This window comes from Thermobia domestica, chromosome 8 (assembly GCF_964235325.1).
Source record: "Thermobia domestica chromosome 8, izTheDome1.hap1.1, whole genome shotgun sequence".
NCBI classification, from domain to species: Eukaryota; Metazoa; Arthropoda; class Insecta; order Zygentoma; family Lepismatidae; genus Thermobia; species Thermobia domestica.
Window position 1 is genome coordinate 132848096 of NC_137461.1, and position 22592 is coordinate 132870687.

Below are 22592 nucleotides of genomic sequence, written 5' to 3' on the forward strand. Positions count from 1 at the left end.
TTAAACTACGTAATCAGGAAGCGTTTTTCGGTGATTATTCCTCGATGGTACATCGGATTTTTGATTTCGACCTATGTTGTCACTCAGCACGACATACTCTATCAGCGTGCTAAGTTTGGTTGAGATCGGCCAAACGGTCTAGGAGGAGTTCGCGGACAACCAAACGGCTAACCCGAGTATAAGAGCTTCGCTTCGCTCAGCTCAATAATGTCCTGTATTTTACAATGTACTTTGGGTTGGGGTGAAGTGTTGTGGCATCATAAATGTTTTTCACAATTATTATACATTTCAATGAGAGGAACACAACTGAACAATAGCGATTTGCAATTCGATTTTCGGATCATCACTTCTCAAGTATTTGCACTTCTACTTTCACCTTAGAAACATTGCGGCATCTAAGTTATCTCTATTTTCCTGTTATATAGTATTGTCCTATTCAAGGGCGCCGATTTCTCTGTAAATTTGGGGGTGCCCATTCAGATACAGAAGGTATATATATGAGAATTTTAAGACAAATTGCTTTCAAATAATACCAAATATTGTATATTCATAAATACAATAGGGAGGCCCACATGAGCTTTGTGGGGGCGCCCCCAGGATTTGCGCCTTTGGTCCTATTTAGATGTCGTGTATAACACCCATCCAGTATTCACAGAAGAGAAATGTGGCAACCCTGTATATGCGTGTTATGGATAAGTAAGGTTCTTACCAGCTCTTAATTGAAGGTAATGTTCAACATATATTCTTTAAATTTAGGTTCATTTTACTACTGTTTCATTGCTCAACAAAGATGATTTGCGCATATTATTACTGCGGGATATGCAGAATATCCGTAAACTTACTGTGAAATGTGAACGCTTGCTTCTTCATAAATAATGTATAATGTATATATATAATCAATAGTATAATAGCATAGTACAGAAAAACTAAAAACTTCACTTATATTGGAGAGTCTTTTTCCTTCCCCCAAGCAAAATCTGAAATGGCGTAGCGAAGACTGCACAGACACTGGAAGTTACTATATAATATATCAGGTTCGAATCCTTAATGAACTTTTTCCTAGGTGGTACAATTAGCAAAAACGTACTGGGCCTATTAGCGAGTGTACTCCACAACTCATGAGATTATTCTCGTTTCGATTTTGGCACCTCATTTGCAAAGATGGTAGAAACATGAATGCAATATCAGCGAAAGTTAAAATGTTTAACGGTATTTCTCTTTCGTTAGTTCTCACTCTGATGGACTTGATAACAAATCAGGAGATGATAACGAAACGTCAAACTTATTAAGTAGGGCACTTGAAAGAACGATGTATTTGAAAACTTACTATCAAAACCATATAATAGGCGAGTATTCCATTTCCAAAACTGCTCTTGTCCATTCACAGAAAATCCCAGAAAACCGAAAAAACTATAGGATCGATGCATTTTATAGAACTGAAAATATTTGAGGATGTTCAGGTTTTTCATATGAGCACACTGAAGTATTTCCAGTTTTACAAAATATGCAGATCCTACATTTTTTTAAAGTTTTCTCGGATTTTTCTCTAAATGGACAAGAGTTGTTTTGGAAATGGAAGACTCAGGTAGTATAGTTTTGGAGTTAGTTTTTTTTTTCAGACTGTTTATCAAAACTTTCACAGATCACGATATTCGTATTTCATTAACGCTCGTATAACACAGGGCGTAAAATTTCCGGTCGCCAGGGCGCCATTTATAGCTAGCGACCAATACTCAATAGGAATACTGTAGTTTTTGCCTAAACTTACAGGGCTGCGCAGTTTCTGTTTCGCACAAAAATAATTGTCACTGAGTAAGAGAAAACAGGAATGTGAGGTCTTCACAACGTTGTAATCCGCCCCTCCTTTCCAACCCTCAATCGAAAACTTTATTACGAGATTCCCGCTTCCAATTGTCATATTTTGTGCAGCTTTACCTGTGAGTACTGTTTCATGTGAGAGAGGCTTCAACAGTCTCAACAGAGTTAAGACCGCCTACAGGGATTCACTGAAGACAGGCACACTGGATGATTTGCTGACAATTTCCATCAATGGCCCTTGGAAATTGCAATTAACACCTGGTACTTCAGTGCAGAGAGAGAGAGGTCTTAAAAGCTCGTGAAGTCATAGACGCTAATATATTTTTTAGCATGTACAGTGAAACCTCTACTAACGGACACCTCTATAAAGCGGACGCCTCCCATAACGGACATATTTTGAAATCCCCAAACACCGTAATAGGAAAAAACATATTGGCAAACCTCTCTAAAGCGGACACTCTCTAGCACGGACACGGACAGTTTTTCTTGTCTTTTATAGGTATTATTTACCTCCGTATTACGGACACTTTCTCTAAAAACAAGTTGAAAAGTACAGTAAAAATATACTTTTAGTAATTCATACTAGTCACCAAGGAAGAACATGAGGATGTGACAACATTTTGCCTCCTAAACTGTCTGTCCAGCAACTCTGAAGAAGGGTCTCTGTTTCGCAACACCCTTATATCCTTTGCTTGCATTCCACTCCCACCCAACCTGCTTCAGAAACAAAAGTGATTGACAATTGCCCTCTGTTTGGGATGACACATCATTCTACTGTCCCTCTGGAATCTCTAACCAAGCAGAAGACAAGTTTGGTATTTTTGACCACGGGTACGCATATTGTCTTTTAGAAAAGTCATTATTGGACTGCAATTAACTCACAAAACAAAGCAACATACCGAAAACGTAATAAGTAGCGATAAATGTAAAGTGCAGAGAACTATAACATCTTATTCCCATGTTGTGCCTCGAATATAGGGAACTGGATGACGTAAGATAATGCAGATACAGTAACATTTTGGTAATATGCATAAATACATGATTCATGCAAAAATATTTTTTCTAATTGCATATTACCTTGTTTATTAATTTACTTAAGAAAATATTGAAACCTCTGTAAGACGGACACCTCTCCATAGCGGACAATTTTTGATTCCCCACGGCTGTCCGCTTTAGAGAAGTTTCACTGTATATGAATTGTCGAATTCAAAATGGATTGTCCTGAATCTAAATATTTGGTTTTGAAATTTTATGCCATGATGTAATCTCTTTCTTTGTCAAACTAAAGGCCGTGGAGGAGAGGGGAGGCTTTTAGTTTGGATGTGAAAGGTGACCATAATTTTTGGATTGGCGCGTGCGTCTGACTTTGAAATTTTGCGCCCTGCTATAATATAAATAAATCATTTCCTGTGAAGATATTCTCAAGGGATAGTAATAGTTTATTTTAGAAATATTTTTTTTTCGGAAGATGTTCTCAAAAAGTGCTCTTTCGATTTTGTTCATATTTTATAAATAATAATGCTGTGTAAGTCGTTCCTTCTGAAAATATCCAGAGGTGTTAGTTTACTGTTGAGGTGAGGTTTTTTTAGACGATTTTCTCAAAACTCACTCATATGATTTTGTTAATATTTTATAAATAAATAGGCTCTATTTGCCCCCTGTGGCTACACCCCTGTGTATAGAACAACAACTAGCACCATGAAAATCACATATATGAAACATGTGGTTCTATAAGGGGGCACACGACGAAATTGCTTTCCTGTCTATTCTCTTAATACTGCCATATTTCTCCATAGTGACAGAGGAACGGGGGAAGGTCTTTACAAAGATCTAAAAAGAAGAAATTCTTCGAAGAGAACTGAAGAAAATCTAGATTTATCTACAGAACATAGAAGAAAAACAGGATAATGAAATTCGGCCTGCAACTGAACGCTACTGTTTGACTGGATTCAGTATTTACTCCTTTCTTCCTATTCACTAAATCTTGATACCAAATTTCCTTATATTATGGAAATTTCCCCAACCTACAAATACTGTACTTTTGATAATTTGAACCAGTGATCAGGGCAGTATCATTATTTTGTCAAGAGAAGTGGACAAGATTGTTCACGGACATGGGTTTCGCGTCTTTTATGAGTATTTTAGTATGCAATTTCTTTTTTTTAAAACATATATTTCTCAAAGTAAAAGGGCGTAATTGCCTCCCTGTCAAATTGACGACCCTGGACCAGGCATGCACCGCAATAGTGTCATTTGGGCCGTCCGGAACGATTTGTCTCAACTGAGTTTGAGATAAGTATACATTTTAATCAATAACATACTAATGAAAAACGTGAGAACTTCTGTCGTAGTCTTTCTTCTCCCAAGGTTTTGGACATGTTAACAATCATAAAAAAATAGTTTCTAAGAAAAGACACTAATCTTTGCAATGCAGAACCAACAAAATCAGAATTGCTAGCACTGGTAAACAGTTGACATGCTAATGAAACCTAAAAAATCTCTTCTCGTAGCTCTCCTCATTGGTCTATCTAGTGTGCTGCGTACCAAACGAGGTACAAGGTTTGGTTCCCAGTGGGAGAACATCGGACGAACTACAATGGTTAAACTACAGGTCTTGTTTTGTGTAGCTTCGCTTCTGGCAAAGGAAGTAAGTATGAAACGTCTCTTCGTGACCCATGTGCTCCTAAATATGAATCAAAGACTGGCACGATGTTAGAAAACTTGAAGAATATAGGCTGAAACACAGAAAGACTAAAGTAATGTTAATAGGAATAAAAAGACATGTGGTAAATATGAAAGCTGAGAGAGAGACAGAAAGTACAATAGGGAATTGTTTAGTTTTTGGCATCTAGTTAGTATTGTTAGTGAAGATACGAAATGTGAACAGGAAATGAAAAAATACTAATTAACTCTATGGTCTATGGAACCTGGATGTTCAATGTCACGCTCACAAAATCTATCCATTGACGTCTTACAACAAAATACTTTGGTTTGTGTAATATTTACCTGTACTTTGGGCAGAAAGTACTCATACATGTGCACTATGCTTAGTAGAATGTTCATTTCATATTAACAAAAGAAGAATGTTTTTAATATATGTATGAGATTATTATGGGATAGTTGTTGATATGGACATGTTTTATGGTTACCTAGTCAGTGAATTTGTGTACTTAACAGTTTTAAGAAAAGGATATTTAAGTTATATCAAATAATAAATCAGTTTAACACTGTTTATGGACATCGTCATATTTATTAAAAAGGTGAGATTAATGGTATTTACATATCGAAGCTAATATTTTTATACCAAAGAATTACTACCACTTCAAATTTTTATTTTAGCAAACGAACCAGGTTTACGACTATCTTTTTGATAAGTCGTTGTAAAAATTTGGTTTACCTCACCCGGGACTTTGTAAATTCAGTTCCCGAAGAAGAAGAGTAAGGTTGAATTTACTTTTATACTACATTTAATGAATAAGAACTTAACCATATTGCGAAGTGGTAAAGTAATCATAAGAAAAATGGACAACGAAACAATGCAGCAGGAATCAAATACTAGTGACCAAGGTGAAACTAGTGTAACACCAGGTTTGTCATCAGAGGATCGACTCTTGTTAGCTTTACAGCGACAATTCAGGCAGATGTCTACCGAGATAAACAAGCAAAATGAAGAATTAAGTAGACGAATGGAACAGAAGATAGAACTGAAGTTTGACGAAGCTAACAAGCAAAATGAAGAATTAAGCAGACGAATGGAACAGAAGTTTGACGAAATGGAACAGAAGTTTGATCAAGCTAACAAACAAAATGAAGAATTAAGTAGACGAATGGACCAAAAGTTCGACGAATCTAATAAGCAATATGAAGAATTAAGTAGACGGATAGAACGGATAGAACAGAAATCAGATGAAACGAAACAAACAATTGTCCAGGTGGTGAACGACATATCCTCACAGTTCGAGGAAAAGTTAAAAAAGATATCCGATGATTGTCAGGAAAAGCATGATCACCAAAATCAAGAAATCTGTGCTGTAAAAAAAGATTTAGAAGTAATAGAATCTTCCATTAAACAGCAAAAGATCCAGGTCAGCAACAACTCTAATAACATACGTGTAAATACACAGTTGTTAGCTACTATTCAGGAAGAGATTAGAACGTTACAGGCTAAAGACAACCTTTACCGTAATAACCTGGGTAGTGATCGCTTTGAGTTTCCCCACTCACCAGAGATGAACTCGCCTTCGCCGGGGTCTGATGAAGATATTATACTAGAAGAAAGTTGTCCGAAAAGCACTGATGAGCGAAACATAGATGGTGTCACGACACAGCATGTCACGGATAGGAACTATCACTCAACAAGAACAAGGAATGAGAAAAAGAAGGTAAAATTAAGTGTTAAGATGAGTGAAATCCGCGCTATGAGCAAATTCAGTGGTAAGTGTAATGAGAATGCTACTTCTTTCTTAGAGAAATTCCAAGACGAATGCAATATAATGTGTATTGATCGAGCACAATATATGAAATTAATACCCCATGTATTACTCCCACCTTGTTCCTTATGGTTTAAGGCAATACGTGATCACATTAGTACATATGAGGAATTCAAAGCGGCATTGATCGCAAATTATGAAAATGACTTTTTGCTGGCAAATAGAGATGCCACCCTTAGAAATCAACACTTCAATCCTCGATTGCACAAATCTCTTGTAGAATTTGTTGTAAATGTCTACAACGAATTAAAGGTCGTTAATCCTTTGCAATCGGAATCGAGAATAATAGCATCGATTCGAAATTTGCTTCCATTTAAATTGCAACAGATCTTATTTTCCACACAGTGTATGAGTTTCAGCCATTTATTGATGCTTGTCCAATGCTACGAAACTCAATACCATGCCATGAATCCACAATCAGGAATGGGTAAAAATAAGAATAATTCAGATCATTTGGTGCCTGTTCGGAATTTAAATATCCGAAGTGTGAATAATACAGAACCTAACCTAAGCCGAGTATACTCTAGCAATCAAAATGAGCAAAATAGACAAGGTTATGTAGAGAATCCGCCTAACCTAATTAATCGTAGCAATTCATATGTTAGACCATATAGTCAAAATAGATTTAATAATCGAAGTACTGAGCGAAATTCCAGAAATACAGCGAACTACGTGGATAGACGTAATTGGAGATCAAGAGATGGGACTTCATACCTAAATCAGAATCACGATGAAAGACATGTACAACATCATATAGAACCTAATCATGATAGCGCAGTACAGTGTACTTTATTAGAACCGTATGCAAGTTCGAACGTAACCTGATTACCGTTACTGAAATTAGGTTAAATTCATGTTAGTTGTAGATTCTTGTAAATTTTCATTTTAAAGTTTATGTGTTAATATCAATAATGAAAACGATTTTTAAAAATACTTGAATTGCTTAAATAGAGTTTTAGGTAGACTGGAAAATTAATTTTCAAATGATTTTTATTCTTTCTTGTTAATATGAGGAATTATGATTCGATTTATAATTAATTAAAAGCAAAGATTATTTATATTAGATTGATTAGTGTTGAAAACTTAATTGTCAAAGATTACGTTAAAAAGAAGCTCTATTCTATAAAACTAATTATTCAACGACTAACTTGAACGAGATTCTTCTTTATTATAACATCTTAGTGCTACTATGTATATCTTTAAATGCAACGTCTAACTTGTTTGTTATTTAATGCGCCCGAAAAGATTAATCTTATTCGTAACCCACGTTTGTCCTTTACATTTTTTTGAAATCGCACTCTCCGACGATTAATTAAATAAGCGACGATATTTTAATAAGAAAATATATTAATAATATAATGGATAATAATGAAATAAATATAATTAATGTAATTAAAGATAAATAATGATGAAATGAAAGATTTGTTATGAATGTATTTATATATATATGTATATGTGAAATATAATGAATAGATATACAAGGTGTGATTAAAATATGATGGACATAAGCAATGTAAAGAACACTAATATAAACGGACCAGTGGTTCTTGAAGATAAAAGTCAAGCCTACTCATGACTTTTATATTCAGTCCCTTTGTCGAGCGACATTTTATACAACAAAATACTTTGGTTTGTGTAATATTTACCTGTACTTTGGGCAGAAAGTACTCATACATGTGCACTATGCTTAGTAGAATGTTCATTTCATATTAACAAAAGAAGAATGTTTTTAATATATGTATGAGATTATTATGGGATAGTTGTTGATATGGACATGTTTTATGGTTACCTAGTCAGTGAATTTGTGTACTTAACAGTTTTAAGAAAAGGATATTTAAGTTATATCAAATAATAAATCAGTTTAACACTGTTTATGGACATCGTCATATTTATTAAAAAGGTGAGATTAATGGTATTTACATATCGAAGCTAATATTTTTATACCAAAGAATTACTACCACTTCAAATTTTTATTTTAGCAAACGAACCAGGTTTACGACTATCTTTTTGATAAGTCGTTGTAGTCTATCCTTAACCAATTGGATCCAGCTTATACTTTGTATTCCTACTTCTGCGAGATCCATCTTAATTTTGTCCTCCTATCTGCTCCTAGGTCCTCCTAATGGTCATTTTCCGATTGGACTTCCAGTTAAAATTTTTAAAGTGATCTTAGTTTCTTCCGTTCTGGCTACATGACTTGCCCATCTGAGCCCCCTATACTTGATGACCCTATCAATATTTGGTAAACGATATAAAATATGCAGTTCCTCGTTACGAAGTTACTGTCATTTCCCATTCCTGTTCCTACAGGAAATAAAAACAAAAAATAAATGGGAAAACGAGGGTTTAAGACGAATAACAAAATATTTTGTAGATATTTAAGGAACAGATGCGAAGGAAGTTCATCAAAGAATGAATAACAATGAAATAGTTAATGTAAATGCTTAGTATGTCCAACCATCTCAGAAGTAATGAGCTAATGTTTCGCTCTCCAGAAATGAACGCTCTGCAACCAAACCATCCTTCTTTTTTTAAACTTTATGTACATTCAGAGGGAAAGAGAGAAAATGAACGAGAAATTCTTATAAGTAAGAGTTCTACAGCAGCTGCAGTTCAAAGGAAGTTTTGTCATAGTATATTGAGATAGGGTCACTACTGGAGCTGTCAAGAGCCTGAAAGAAAAATGGTTTAATAATACGTGCGCCTTGGGAGGGAGAAGAGACATCGTGATACTGCAAGTATGACTTCTGCTGAATTTAAAGTTCTTTTTAGTTCTTCCCAATTCTCATATTTCATGTCGAAAGAAAAATAACGGAGGATTTTTTTTTTTTATTCTTGCTAGGAACATTTTCAAACTTCCATTGACATTTTATCCAATTTAATCAGTTGTAATTCACATACGCTTTCTATTTCACAAGAAATACATAAAATTATATCAGGACATATTCAGCTTATTAGATTAAACAGTTTTTAATATCTTTCATAAAGAATCTATACTATGCTATAAGTTACCGTTAATAGTGTAATGAGATATTCTAATGCCATTTAAATGATTGAGGCGTTTGCACGTTTTTGCCAAGAATCGTACACGTTGTATTAATACTTTAATATATGTTTTCTTATCTGATATGTTGTGAAAAATAGATATTGCACTGTTATTTCGTCAACACAAAATATCACTTCTGGTTTAAGATTTTAAGGATAAAATCATGGACTAGGTACCAATTTTTGTTTCATACTTCTTAATAATACGAAAATTACATACTACTCAAGGTGTTGAGCGAGTATATACTGTAGAAGCAATGCTATACAATAAGCTGGTGTTTAATACACACGCTTTGTGATTTAAAAAATGTTCTATTAATTGTTTCTTATTTTCGTTGATATACTGATTTTGGTAACTACTCAGGCCCTTTTACTGCATTTTCTTCTATGTTTGAGCTCTTAGCAATGCTTTACTATTATTATAGCAAATAAACAGAAATAAGGTATTAGTAGAAAATTATTTACAGCCAAATAAATGAAAGTAACAAACAAGTTGAATATTATGTCGCGACAAATGCAACACTCCGTTAAAAGAAGATATTGATGTCATCAATGAAAAGGAATCATTTCGCGTAATTACAAAATCCGTATCTTTCATTTTCAATTTTATGAGATAATAAACCCAATAACAAAAAATGTGGGATCAACGTGCTGCCCACCCATCACTTAACTAAAACCATTCTCGTAGGAGTAGAAATCCAATCGCGTTGGGGGTTGATTGTGTGGACCATACATCACTCAACTAAAAGTCAACTGCTATACCTAGAAACCCCAATAACAATATTGTTCGGTTCATGTGCTGAGCACACATCACTTAAATCTAACTGTAAGCCTCTGGTAGGAGGACCGGATATCCAGTAACAATGTGTTGATAACATATCACGCAACTAAAAGCCGTCTGGTAGGTCTAGAAACCCCAGTAACAATTGCGTTGTAATCGATGTGTTGAATCACACATTACTCAACTGAAAGCCAACTGGTGGGCTTAGAAATCCAATAACAACCACGTTAGGTTCAATTTGATGATCACTCAAACTAAACCCATTCTGGTGGTCTATCCCAACTCCCATACAAGTCCTCAACATATTCTTTCCATCTTCGTATGACTTGATTTCTTTTGATGATTATCTTCCCTTTCTTATTTCTGCTCCCATCGGAATTCCCCCTTGTTTCTTCCGAAGCTCCATAAGTTTCTCCTCGTTGCACATTTCCTCATATTTCTCAACTCTTTCTAATTCTTCTCTGTCCTCGCATTTTCTTGTGTAGAATTCTTCCTTTACTCTGTTCGTTTCCCTTCATAATTTGTTGTTTAGCTTCCCGTTCATCCTTCTGCTCTCTCCTGTATTAACTCGTTTCCACGCTCTCCTTTCCTTCATGAAACTGCTTCTTCTGTACCATGTTGTATATGTAAAGTTTAATATGCACCCCCCGTCTGTTACTGTCTGCATCTATCCTTTTCTTATTTGAGTATTGTTCTTCGAATTTTTCAACGAGAAGGTTCCTTTAATTCCTCGTTTTTAGTATTCAACATCTTGTTGCTTACTTATCTTTTGGCTACGTTTTTCAGCTGAATATCCACTCCGGCCTACACAAGGTTATAAGAGAAAATGTCAGTCGCGGGAAGGGTCTTCGCGTTGTTCAAGCTATTCCGATACCTGTCCTGAATCATAACATAGTCTATTTCATATCATCGGCCGTCTATTGAGAATTTCCATGTATATCTTGTTCTCTTGTGCTGATTGAATTGAGTGTTCCCAATTACTAGTGAATTCTGTCTACATAAATTGACTAGTTCCTCTCACCCTTAATTTCTTTTTGGCCCTAAACCATATTTGCCTTCAAAATTATCTTCCTGACCTCCTAACACAAGTGCATTGGAATCTTCCATAACAATTAAGTATACATTCCTCTTCTCCTTGTCTATAATTTCTTTTAGTTTCTCAAAATTTTCCTCTATTTCTTCATCTGCATGTGGTCAGTAATTGAAGTGGTCAGTACATATGTCTCTTCACCATTAGATCCTCCTTTTTTTCTTTAAGACTTAACATCATAACTCTGTCGTCAACAAATTCTACTTTCAATACCTTCTCTTTTAAGAGCTTACCAAGAATTATTCCCACACCATTATGACAAAGCTTCTCATTACCAGAGTGCATCCTATATCCTTTGTTTTCCAATTCCCTATTATCTTCCTATTTAACTTCACGAATCCCTGTCAAGTCTACATTATTTTGTTTCATTTATTCTTTAAGATTTTCTAATTTCTCTCCCTGCAACATGATGCATACGTTCCATGTCCTTGTATTAACCTTTTTCTTTTTGATTGTTCTTTCTTTCCCCAGCGATCTTTTCCACATGGTTACTTTCATCCAATAGTCTTTCTAACGACATCCGCCTCCCGAAGATTCAAATGGATTTACCTCCGAAACTTTATTTTGATCTACTAGTACTTAAACAAGAAAGTCATGAAAAGTCAAAAAAAAAAAGTTAATATTTCCGTTTTTTATATACAAGTTGGCTTTCTAAGAGAAAAACCTCCGTCCCAAAAAAAGCCGACATTTTGCATCACTAGTTTTACATCCCACGCTTATACTTTGTTAAAGGAGATGGCTAATAAAGTAAATCGTTGTGAAATAATTACTGGAATGATGATTTGGTAGGAAATGGGAGAGCATCAAGAAAACCTATGCACAAGGTGTTGTCCGCCAATCTGGAATCGAATCATAGACCTCCAGTACAAGAGGAACGCTCTACCACAGAGACACCATGCTCCATTCTATTACAGGATCATAAACTATCAAAACTCAATATTCTGGATATGCATGCATACCATATGCAAAGTTCGTAAATTGACTTTTGTAATACATTTATTGTGGATGAACGTCCGCTTTTATTCAGCATTTTGAAACATTTATAATTACATGAGCCCATCAGTGCGGTGGCAATAATAATTATTATACGCTGTCAATTTATGATGTCACCTGTCTGTACTTTGGCTGAGTAAATGTACAAAACGTGACAGTCATACACTTTTCATGACACATTTGATAACAAGCTTGAAATGGCTGTCGTTAGGTCCCAATAGGGAGTCGTAAAGTTGGTTGTAGCTAATTTGCAACGATGAAAAACTAGCATTATATTCAGCGCGCCTTTTGCATACAAATTGTACATCAATATTTTGTATATTTTTATATAATATTAAATTATGTACTTTATTTTGTTATCTTCCGAGTAAATTTCTAATATGGTTCAAAAAAATGAATAACTGCTGCTTTAATTGATATTGCTGATATTAGTTAGAGCGTATAAAAATAATAGTATGTTATAATGTGTGCAGATTATGTCACGTTTGTTTCTACAACCGCATTCTTATCAATAACATGCAATTTTATAATTCTTATTTCAAGTTTAGGATATTCAGAAACGGAAAAATGAAAAATGAAATGAAATGTTTCAGTTTAAGTCTCTTCATCCCAGCGAAATTAAAATACCCCTAACTTTACAGTAATTATGTGATATCTTCAAATAGATAAAAGATAATCAAAATGTGGAACAAGAGCGCCCTAGACAATATTATTTTACATCAGAAACCGTTATCACGACTCACTTATCTGCTTTCGATTTCGAGCCATTTTGAAAATCGGCATTTATTTTCGCGTTTCTAAACAGATGAAAACGGAAAGCCGCTAGGTGACTTGTGATAACGGTACCTCACGCAAAATAATATTGTCTAGGGTGCTCTTGTTCCATATTTCAATTATCTTTTATCTTTTGAAGATATCACATAATTACTGTAAAACTAGCGGTATTTTAATTTCGCCGGAATGAAGACTCTTAACGTCTTACGATTATGAATGTTAGGTTAAGGGAGAGGGATGATTTTGGCAAGTGAATGTTGATGGAAGAATTGGGGGGAATGAGAATGTGGGAGGAAGCGGGAGGAGATCCCATGGACACGATGTTGTCCACCACAAACTTAATTGACTAAGGATCAAACCAGGGACCCACACAAAGAGGTAAGAGCTCTACTACTGAGCCACTGTGCCCCCCCCAGTATTCAGAAACAATCGGTGTTTTTTTTAAGTAATTGAAACAAGTTATTTGATACCTTATGCCTATATAACCTATGTCATTAAATACCATACATGTCAAAATCTGAGATATAGAAATTATCACAATATATTCTTCAACACGTTAAAACTCTTAATCACACGGTACACGTGTATACGGTAGCGAACGATCTACTATAACCTAGAAGGTTTTATTAGTCTAACACAGTGTTTAAATATTTTTCAGTGTTTTCAATATTGATAATACAAGTTTAATACACTGTATTATCAATACACTGTTATTTAATACACTGTTCAATATAATATAAGTTTTCAATATTGATACACTAACTGTGTAATTTAAAATTCTACGGCACACCAATAAAAAAAATTAACGCTTTTAAAGGAGTTTCGTCTGCCAAAACACTTTTTTATATATTAACTCTGTCCACCCGTTCTCTTTGATTTTTTCGTTGGATTGAAATTTAGTGTTCATTTCAGCAGCGAGGCTATATGAGAAGTGGATCTACAACTTAACGTAGAATTCGTACCATATGAGCTCCCATTGGGCGCTGAAGGTGAATACGCTAATCATATAGGTACAGGCCCACAACTAGAGGGGGGCTAAGGGACCGGACCCCCCTAAACTTTTCGTGTCCCCTTCAGACCTCAATACAAAATGCTACTATTAATACAAAAAAAACACAATTTAGATATTTGTAAGAGAATTTCTAATGACTTGGCCCCCTAACATGTTCGTGGCTCCCGGCCCCGTATCTCTATGGCTGGTTTCCTGTCTGTATAAGTACAAGGGCGCTTGTGCTACAGTTCGAATTTAGATAGATTCTCTTTGAAAGATTTAGAAAGGGAAAATGAAAATGAAATGAAATCTTTCAGTTTAACTTCCACGTTTATGCCCGTGAGGCTAAGGGAGACTGATGAGTAAGACATGTAAATGATGAACGAAGAATTGGTGGAATGAGAGTGTCGGAGGGAACGGGGATAACCCTAGAAAACCCACAGACATGATGTTATCTATTACAAGCTTTTCCGGACGGGAATCGAACCAGGGACCCCACGCACCAGAGGTAAACGTTCTACCACTGAGCCATGCCCACACGCAGAAAGAAGAACACAAAACATTGTCCGCGGTAATATGGGTCGGGATTTGCTAGTGCATTTTAATATGAGTTCTTGAGTAGGCCAATTTAATTTTATTCCAACGTTTCAAAGACCGATATCTTGATCATAATAGAAGAAAAAATGAATTGTAAAAAGAATATGAACTCTTTAGAGAAAGTTCACATGGAAACGAAAAGAAATACTTGAACAAGAACTGTGCGCGAAATGTTAACAGAGATAAGTCTTGTCGTTGCAAGAACCTGTCACATCGTTCAGAATACTGACAAGACAAGGTCACCTATGAGCACTCTTAGCTAACAACATTTGAGAAATTGCTTCAACTTAAACGAAGAAGAATTTAGAAAATCAATTAAGACCAACAGAATTATTGAATATTGTTTCACAGACTTGTCAATAGCTCATATTTCAAGGATTAGATAGGTGATTGAATAAATGTTATATGATGCGATTAATATTTGTATCACACTTTATTATTATTATTATTATTATTATTATTATTATTATTATTATTATTATTATTATTATTATTATTATTATTATTATTATTATTATTATTATTATTATTTACTAAACATGTTCTCCTTAGTTATCTATTTTATTAGTAGGTTAGAAGGGCGGACGTGGGTCCAGATCAACAATGTTAAATAGGAAGTATGCCAAGTGTATAACTATAGCCTTTCAAAAATTCAGAAAATCAATAACAGTTTCAACTACGTCCTTCTATGTTTCCCAATATGTGTGTAGGGAAAAAGTGTCCTGTTTTCTAAAGAAAGTTATATTTAATAACTCTCAGCAAGTTAATCTAGTGGAGTCGGAGGTGTGAAAGTCGGTATTTAACCCCTTAGCGACAGAATTACTTAAAATTGTTCGAAAAATATTCATTTATGTATTTTACATGGAATAGGATTACTAAAGTTGAATCAACTGATAGATATGCGAAATTTTTGTTTACTATGTATTTCCGGTATGTCGCGAATTCGAGACTTTCGGCAGGTAGGTTACACTTCACACAGAAAATAAGAATGCTTATAAATTATACATTTAGGATATTACAAATTATTTCTAAATTAATACTTAGCCAGATTTTCATCTTACTTGACAACGTTCGGTCACATTTACTCCAATTGTATTTTCAACTGCTTATGGAATTCCAGGAAATAATTTTTGTTCTTGTTCAGTTATAGATGGACATTACATTTGGAACACTTTATCACTGTATGTCCATTCCAGTTTGGCTTCTTGCTACGCTGCCTTGCTTTTATAACAAGAGGCCAGTGCGTTACTGCATCTGTGTCCACTTCAGTGTTCAGAACTGTCTGCACTGGACCACGATTCCTCTTCTGTCGGAATTCTCTATCAATAGATGAGGACAGAAGCTCTCTTTTTCGTTTGGCAAGATCTTCTTCTTCCTTACAAAGAGATGTTGCAACTGCTGTTCTGAAGGAAAGCTGATCTTTCTGCTTCTTCGGGATCCCTAGAGTTTCACAGTCACGAGGTAGATTAACCAGCAGTTTTGGCTATGTAACACAAATATATAATTTTAAAATATATATACTGCTTTGTTCAGTTGGAGTTTTATTAGCTGTTGACAATAACAACAAAATGGAAGAAAGTGTTAGGTAGTATTTCTTAGAGCGCACATGAATTCGGTAATATGAAATGAGAACATCTAGAACATTGACTCCACCCATAAACTTATTGTATTGGGTGATGATGTTTGGACATGGAACAGTAATTTTATTCTTCTCACTTCTGTCTCATGTTTCCATAAGTAATATGGGGTGCCCACTAGCGAAAGTACTTGCCACTTTCATGTCTTTCCTGTCAAACCACCTGACACATCTAATGGCTACATTGTCTACGCGTGCTTATTTCTCTTCAAAATGTCTTCTTCCCTTCTTTTTCATATCGCTGTTTGAACTAAAGATGCATCCTTGCATTCGGTTCAGATGTACTGTTCCTAATGCCCATTTTTCCCTCCTTTGCAATTTCGATGAACAACTGTAGCGATGAAAACCAATTGTCAAAATAAATAAGATGATTCAATCCACTCGGAATAACTGCAAATGTTAGTCCTTAGTGCCGAATGTCGCGAAAAAGCGACATACCACATTGTCGTAATATTTCGAGAAACGTTTCGTCCAAAATGGACAATATTACGTTTCTCTAACCGCTGAATGTGTATATTACAAACACTTACCTGTTTCGCAGTAGAGCAAAAGATGGAAACAGCAAAACCACAAAAACTCGTTGTTCGCGTTGTTCGTCCCGCCAAAATCCTCCCACTCACAAAAGTACACAAAATCATCCATAGCAGGGGTAAAAGTGGATCTGAAAAGGTAGGAGGACGCATGAAGTCACGCCATCCCCCGTGCCTATCTTTGCCTATTGTAATTTTTTTAGAAAGTGGGGGAAGCCACAGATATTTTCTGGAAGTGGAAGGACGGTATCCCTGATCCATAGACGGTACTAAGCAAGGATGTGTTGACCATCGCGAATTGCAATCGGCATCTGCGGCCACTGTCACACATCGGCTCATAGAAGCACGCATAAAAAGTATGTCACGGATTCGCGGCAGACGTCCAAAAGGGGTTAAACTCTTCATTGAAAATTACCGAAAACGTATTGGGGCGCTTTCGAGAATTCATTTTCTAGAGTTAGAAAGGGAAATGAAATCTTTGAGTTTTACGTCCCACGGTTATGCCGGTTAGGCTAAAGGAGACGGTGATAATGAGAGATGAGTGAAATGGTGGAATGAAGAAAGTGGGAGAAAACCCACGCACACGGTGTTTGTCCACCACAAAGTTCACTTGGCAGGGGCTGGGATCGAACCCAGGACCCCACAAGAGGTAGAAAGGGAGTTAACAATTTCTATAACATTCAAATTTCCCGTTTTATATTCATTAAACCTTATTCTTCCCGTGCGAACATCAAGCACTTATGCTAATATCTTCTTGAAATTAAACTGAATAAAAATTGGGGACCACCGCACTAAACTTTCTAACTTTCATTTCTTCTTAAATTACGTCATTCTGTAGTAAACGTTGGTCTAAGCATCTTCATTTCGAAGAGTATCTTACCTTTTGTGGTAAGGTAAATATAATTTATTTTCGTTATTAAATAGATTTTGAGGAGGGCCCCGTAAAGAGAAGGAAGCATTGGGCATTTGTACGGTGGGCCAGTTCACCACTGAGTAGGTTTGTAGTTTTTAATATATATAGGAATAAAACACTAAACATAGCCATATCAGAAATCAAAATGTAGGGCATTGTCGTCAGAAAAAAAATATTAGTAAAATGAATGAAATTAAATTAAATTACATGTAAATTTATTTTGAAACATCAAATACAGGGCTGATTCTCAAAAGTTGGAGTAGTAGGTATCAGGGTGGCAGATTCCCCTGGTAGAGTATAAAAGAATTATGTAAGTTTCGAAAATATAAACATTATTGTTAACATTCGAAATTTCTGCATTCATTACACATAAACACACCAATATTGCATTTAGTTGTTCATTATAATTTACCATAATGTAACCTTTGGATACCCAAAGGAGTACAAATGTACCCCATGCATATGTTTTACTGAATATTTTGTGTCACAGATTTACGAGGTTGACTAGCATTATTTATATTGTGGGTCGGAGTGATAGAAAACTTTTTTCCTCAGTAACAATTATATTGTAAGGTAATCTGCTTACGAATGTGGCTAAAACTACACTGGGGGTATATTTGTACCCCCCTTGGGTATCTATATTACCATGTTTACTTCAAGTATTTTATTGTTGTATTTTGTTATTTCAAAGAGCAAAATAAAGAGCAGGTAATATTAGAGCCTATTGCAATCTTGCAATATTGCATTCATTTTGCAATATTGTTACCTATCCTGCCACAAAACATTACGAAATTAATACAGTTCTATAGCATATAAACACATTTCCGTTTCGCTAACCTAACCTACCTAAACTTACTCTAAACCTACACTAACAAAACCAACATAATCTAACAAAGGACAACCCAACATAAACTAGCATACCAATATTATCGATGCCACAAATAACGATGTCTCTAATTGCAAAAATTTCTATTGGAGTACACCTGTACCCCTGTTGGGAATCGGGAGTTAAAAGATATCATGGGAATCCGAGGATCAAACAACTTTTGGAATGCAACATCTAAATATCAAATGTCAGTATGAATGGATCAAGATCTAGGAAAGTGTGTATTTCTGTTAGAAGAGTTCTATCTTTTCACTAAAATTATGTATTCTCTCATCTTCTGGATAACACTAATGTCAATCAAAAGTTGTAATATTTATTTATTTATTTCTCAAATATAATATAACATCATTGCAATACGCAACCACACAGTGACTATTTTTGTTCTAACTGCAGGTTTCATTTTTTTTATTTGAACATTTCTTGCATTTTTACATCAGTAAAGTTGTAGAAAGCACAGAAGCAAAGTTGTTTTGTTTGTTATTACTTGTTAATCCAAAATTTAGAGCATTCAGAACACAAGAGAAGTCCAATTTCAAAGTAGTGAGGAAACGAGACAAAGTTTGTACGATTCGCTTAAGTACATAAAAGTTAACACTGTTTATTTTTCTTTAATACTATAAGACTCATTTACATCTGCTTATTAATCTTTTAAGCTCTGAAAGGAATATCAGATAGAGATCCTAGAGATAAATATGTCAAAAATGATTTTTAAAAAAAAAAAAAAAAAAAGAGAGAGAGAGAGAGAGAGAGAGAGAGAGAGAGAGAACTTCATTCTCTTTGTGCACTGAGTCTCAATTTCTCCTTAAATTATTATCACAAACTATTCTGTGAAATTATGTAACGATAACTAGTATATCAAAAACACTAATTAAATTATTTCATAATAATTCTAAAATTCTGATAAGCTCACGAAATATAGGAATGGAGGAGAATTAGAAGAACAAAGTCGAACAGTAAACGAACCAAGAAGTGTTAGTAGAGCAGAAAATAATAATCTCAGATGTAATTTAAAAAGAGAGAGAGAGAGAGAGAGAGAGAGAGAAATAGATTGGGACATTGGCTGGGAGGGAACTATTAGATTAGTTTACGGTTTAGCATCCCTTTCAGCAATGAAGCTATATTAGAGGTGGACCTACAGCTTAACGTGAGATCCGAACTACATGAGATCCCACCAGGGTTCGAACCCGACTCTCCTGCGTCGAAGACGCATACGCTAACCTTATAACCACAAGGGAGCTCTGAGAGTGAACTGTATCATAAAGGATGCTATAGGAGGTGTGGCAAGAAAAACAGGAGGGGCAAAAAAAGTTACTGTTGATGAACGTTATTAAAACAGAACATTGCTACGTGAAGATGAAGAGAAGCTTAGAAGCTAAGTTCCATAGTGTCTGGAAGCTCCTTAGTTTGCGACAAGTGACTTATAATAAGAGCAGAATACGTATAATGATGATGGATATAACCCAGTAAATGCAAATTATGATACTGCCTTTATACCTATATTTGTAATCGTAAATATAAGTAGCTGCCTCAAATTAAATAGAAGCCCTCTTTTAAATTACAAACAAGTATACTGTTATCATAAAATTGCATTATTTTTAACGTGAATGTCTAATAGGTACAAACAGATTTCCACGACAATATAATTTATTTTGTACATGTAATTATGCTGTGTTACACAACTAGTAATGATGTTAGTTTTTAAAATATATATATAACTACCTCTAAAACCATATTTGGCAACATTGAGATGGAAAAATTCTCTCTCTTTTCATGCTTTTTGCAGCGGATGGGAGGTTCTGCGTGAAATTCGCTTTGGCTCTTTTGATGAAATAGGTTCACTCGGTTCTCTGTCTCTCTCTTTCTCTCTCACCGGTCTGCCTTTGGCTCCGTTTCCGCTTTTCCAGTCGGTGCATGGCAACGTGTGCTTTGTGATGAAAGAGTAAACATGGAAGTGAAATTAATCCTTTGCGGATGGCGAGAAACTGACAAATGACATTCTACCTGAAACAGCAGGACCCAGCCACACAACCAAAATCACAAACCATGATATGATGCATATTATACTGTACAATACATACATACGTACTCCCCTCGAAGAAAGGAACAAAGCTTGTATTGTATTCCTTCGTTTTTCACTGCAAAGGGTCAAATCAGTGAAGTATATAAGAAGCAGCAGCAACCTTGCATTACATAGGTATTATATAGAATCAAACTGCAAACGTAAACGTTCTGGACTTTCTTAGTTTAAGCTCATAGGTGCGTCATAATTGGACCAACCTTGTTGTATACATTCTGCATTTACATGCTATACTGCAATACTTCCTTGTTTAGTATACGGTAATAGTGATGCCTGAACATATGAACATCTGGAAATGCAGAAGCTTAAGTCAGAAAATTATAATGATTATTTTACCAAACTATATGACCAACCGTCACCAAAAGCAAATGTCCATCTATGTATATTCTTTCCTTAATAACTTTAATTGAAGGTCACTCATTAAGTTTGACCCTTTTAGGATTTCCACTTTTTGAGGTAAATTTTAAACTTTCACTCAAACAGCTACTGCTTCCTTACTATTTATCGTAGGATCATGGTTCATACCTCGTTGTTTTTTGGATAGATAATATCTTCCAACGGTACCACTTACTTGTCCGTATTATACACCAAAAACGGAAAAACCGAAAAAAAAACAGATTTTTCCAAAAATTTCGAAATTTTTGTGCCCCTCTGGTCCGGGCCTGGGTTTACGTAGGGATCGGATTTTAAAAAATAAAAACATATGTTGTTATATACATAATATTTCTGCAAAATTTCATTCTTGTATCTTGAGAACTGAGGTCGAGAGAAATTTTTAGTCTGAAAGTGACCCATTTTTTCATATAAAAATACTTAAAAATGTACTGCGTCATTCCTATTTGACCTAGAGTCATGGTTCAAGCACCATTTTCTTCAGTATAACGAGCTCTTTCCAACGGTATCACTCACATATCTATATCATACACCTGAATTGGAAAATTAGGGAAGGACGGGTAAGTTTTTTTTTTAATTCCACCAAACACTTTGTCCTTCTGACCCAAGTCTGGGATCTGACGTAGGGGTCTGTTTTTTTTTTTTTAAATACGTTGTTATGTACATAATACGTGAGCAAAGTTTCAATCTTGTACCTTGAAAACAAAGGGCTGAAAAATTGTTGAAAGTCTGAATTGAGGCTCTCTTTCTATATATATAAATATTATAAAAATTTACTGTGTCATTACTATTTGGCCTGGAGTCATGGTTCAACGTTATTTTCTTTAGTATAACAGGCGCTTTCCAACAGTATTACTCACATGTCCATATCATATACCTGAACCGGAAATATTGGGAAAAACCGGATTTTTTCTGAAAAAATCACCCGCTCGGAACACTTGCGTCCCTCGGACCCGGCTTCGGATTCACGTAGGGATCTCAGAAAATTTTGAGAATTACACAGAGGTACACACAATCCATATGCAAAGTTCCAATTTGATATCATTAAAACTAAAGGTGTGAAAAAAATTGAAATTTACCTTAACGAATAATTAAAAAAGTCACGCCCCCATTTGGCGCCCCTAACTTTACCATCCGGTTACAAAACGCATCTGTGGTGTTCTTTGGTCCATCCTTGACTTGAATAATAAAAAGCTCCGGCTTAAATACATGTTATAGAATCTAAATTAGTGTTCAAAGACGATACTATGTCAAAGATGATACTACAAAAGTTACCAAAAATCTTAAAAGGGTTAAATAGGATATGATTTTCTCCAGCTTCCATGAAAATATACTCAAATTAACTCACACATCCTGATATTTTATTAAAAGAATTTTTATAGGTGGATACCCTCTTTTTTTCGGTGACTGGTCTGTATCATTAATGATTCTTCTTCTAACATTAAAAATACCATTATTCTTCGACACTTATGTTTACAACTGTTTGTATCATCGGAAATAAATAAGCAATCTGTCCTAGCAATATTAAAACTACTGATTATTATTATCAACGAACGATATGATTTTTGACACAATAAA

At 35.0% G+C, this 22592-nt stretch overlaps 1 protein-coding gene and 1 long non-coding RNA gene across 2 annotated transcripts in view; one reads left to right on the forward strand and one right to left on the reverse strand.

Annotated features, from left to right (window-relative positions):
- Positions 1-22592, forward strand: part of LOC145693213 (uncharacterized) — a 580380-nt gene that overhangs the window by 420824 nt on the left and 136964 nt on the right. The gene's annotated exons all lie outside the window — the stretch shown is intronic.
- Positions 1-22592, reverse strand: part of LOC145693214 (uncharacterized) — a 342015-nt gene that overhangs the window by 105211 nt on the left and 214212 nt on the right. The window lies entirely within an intron of this gene.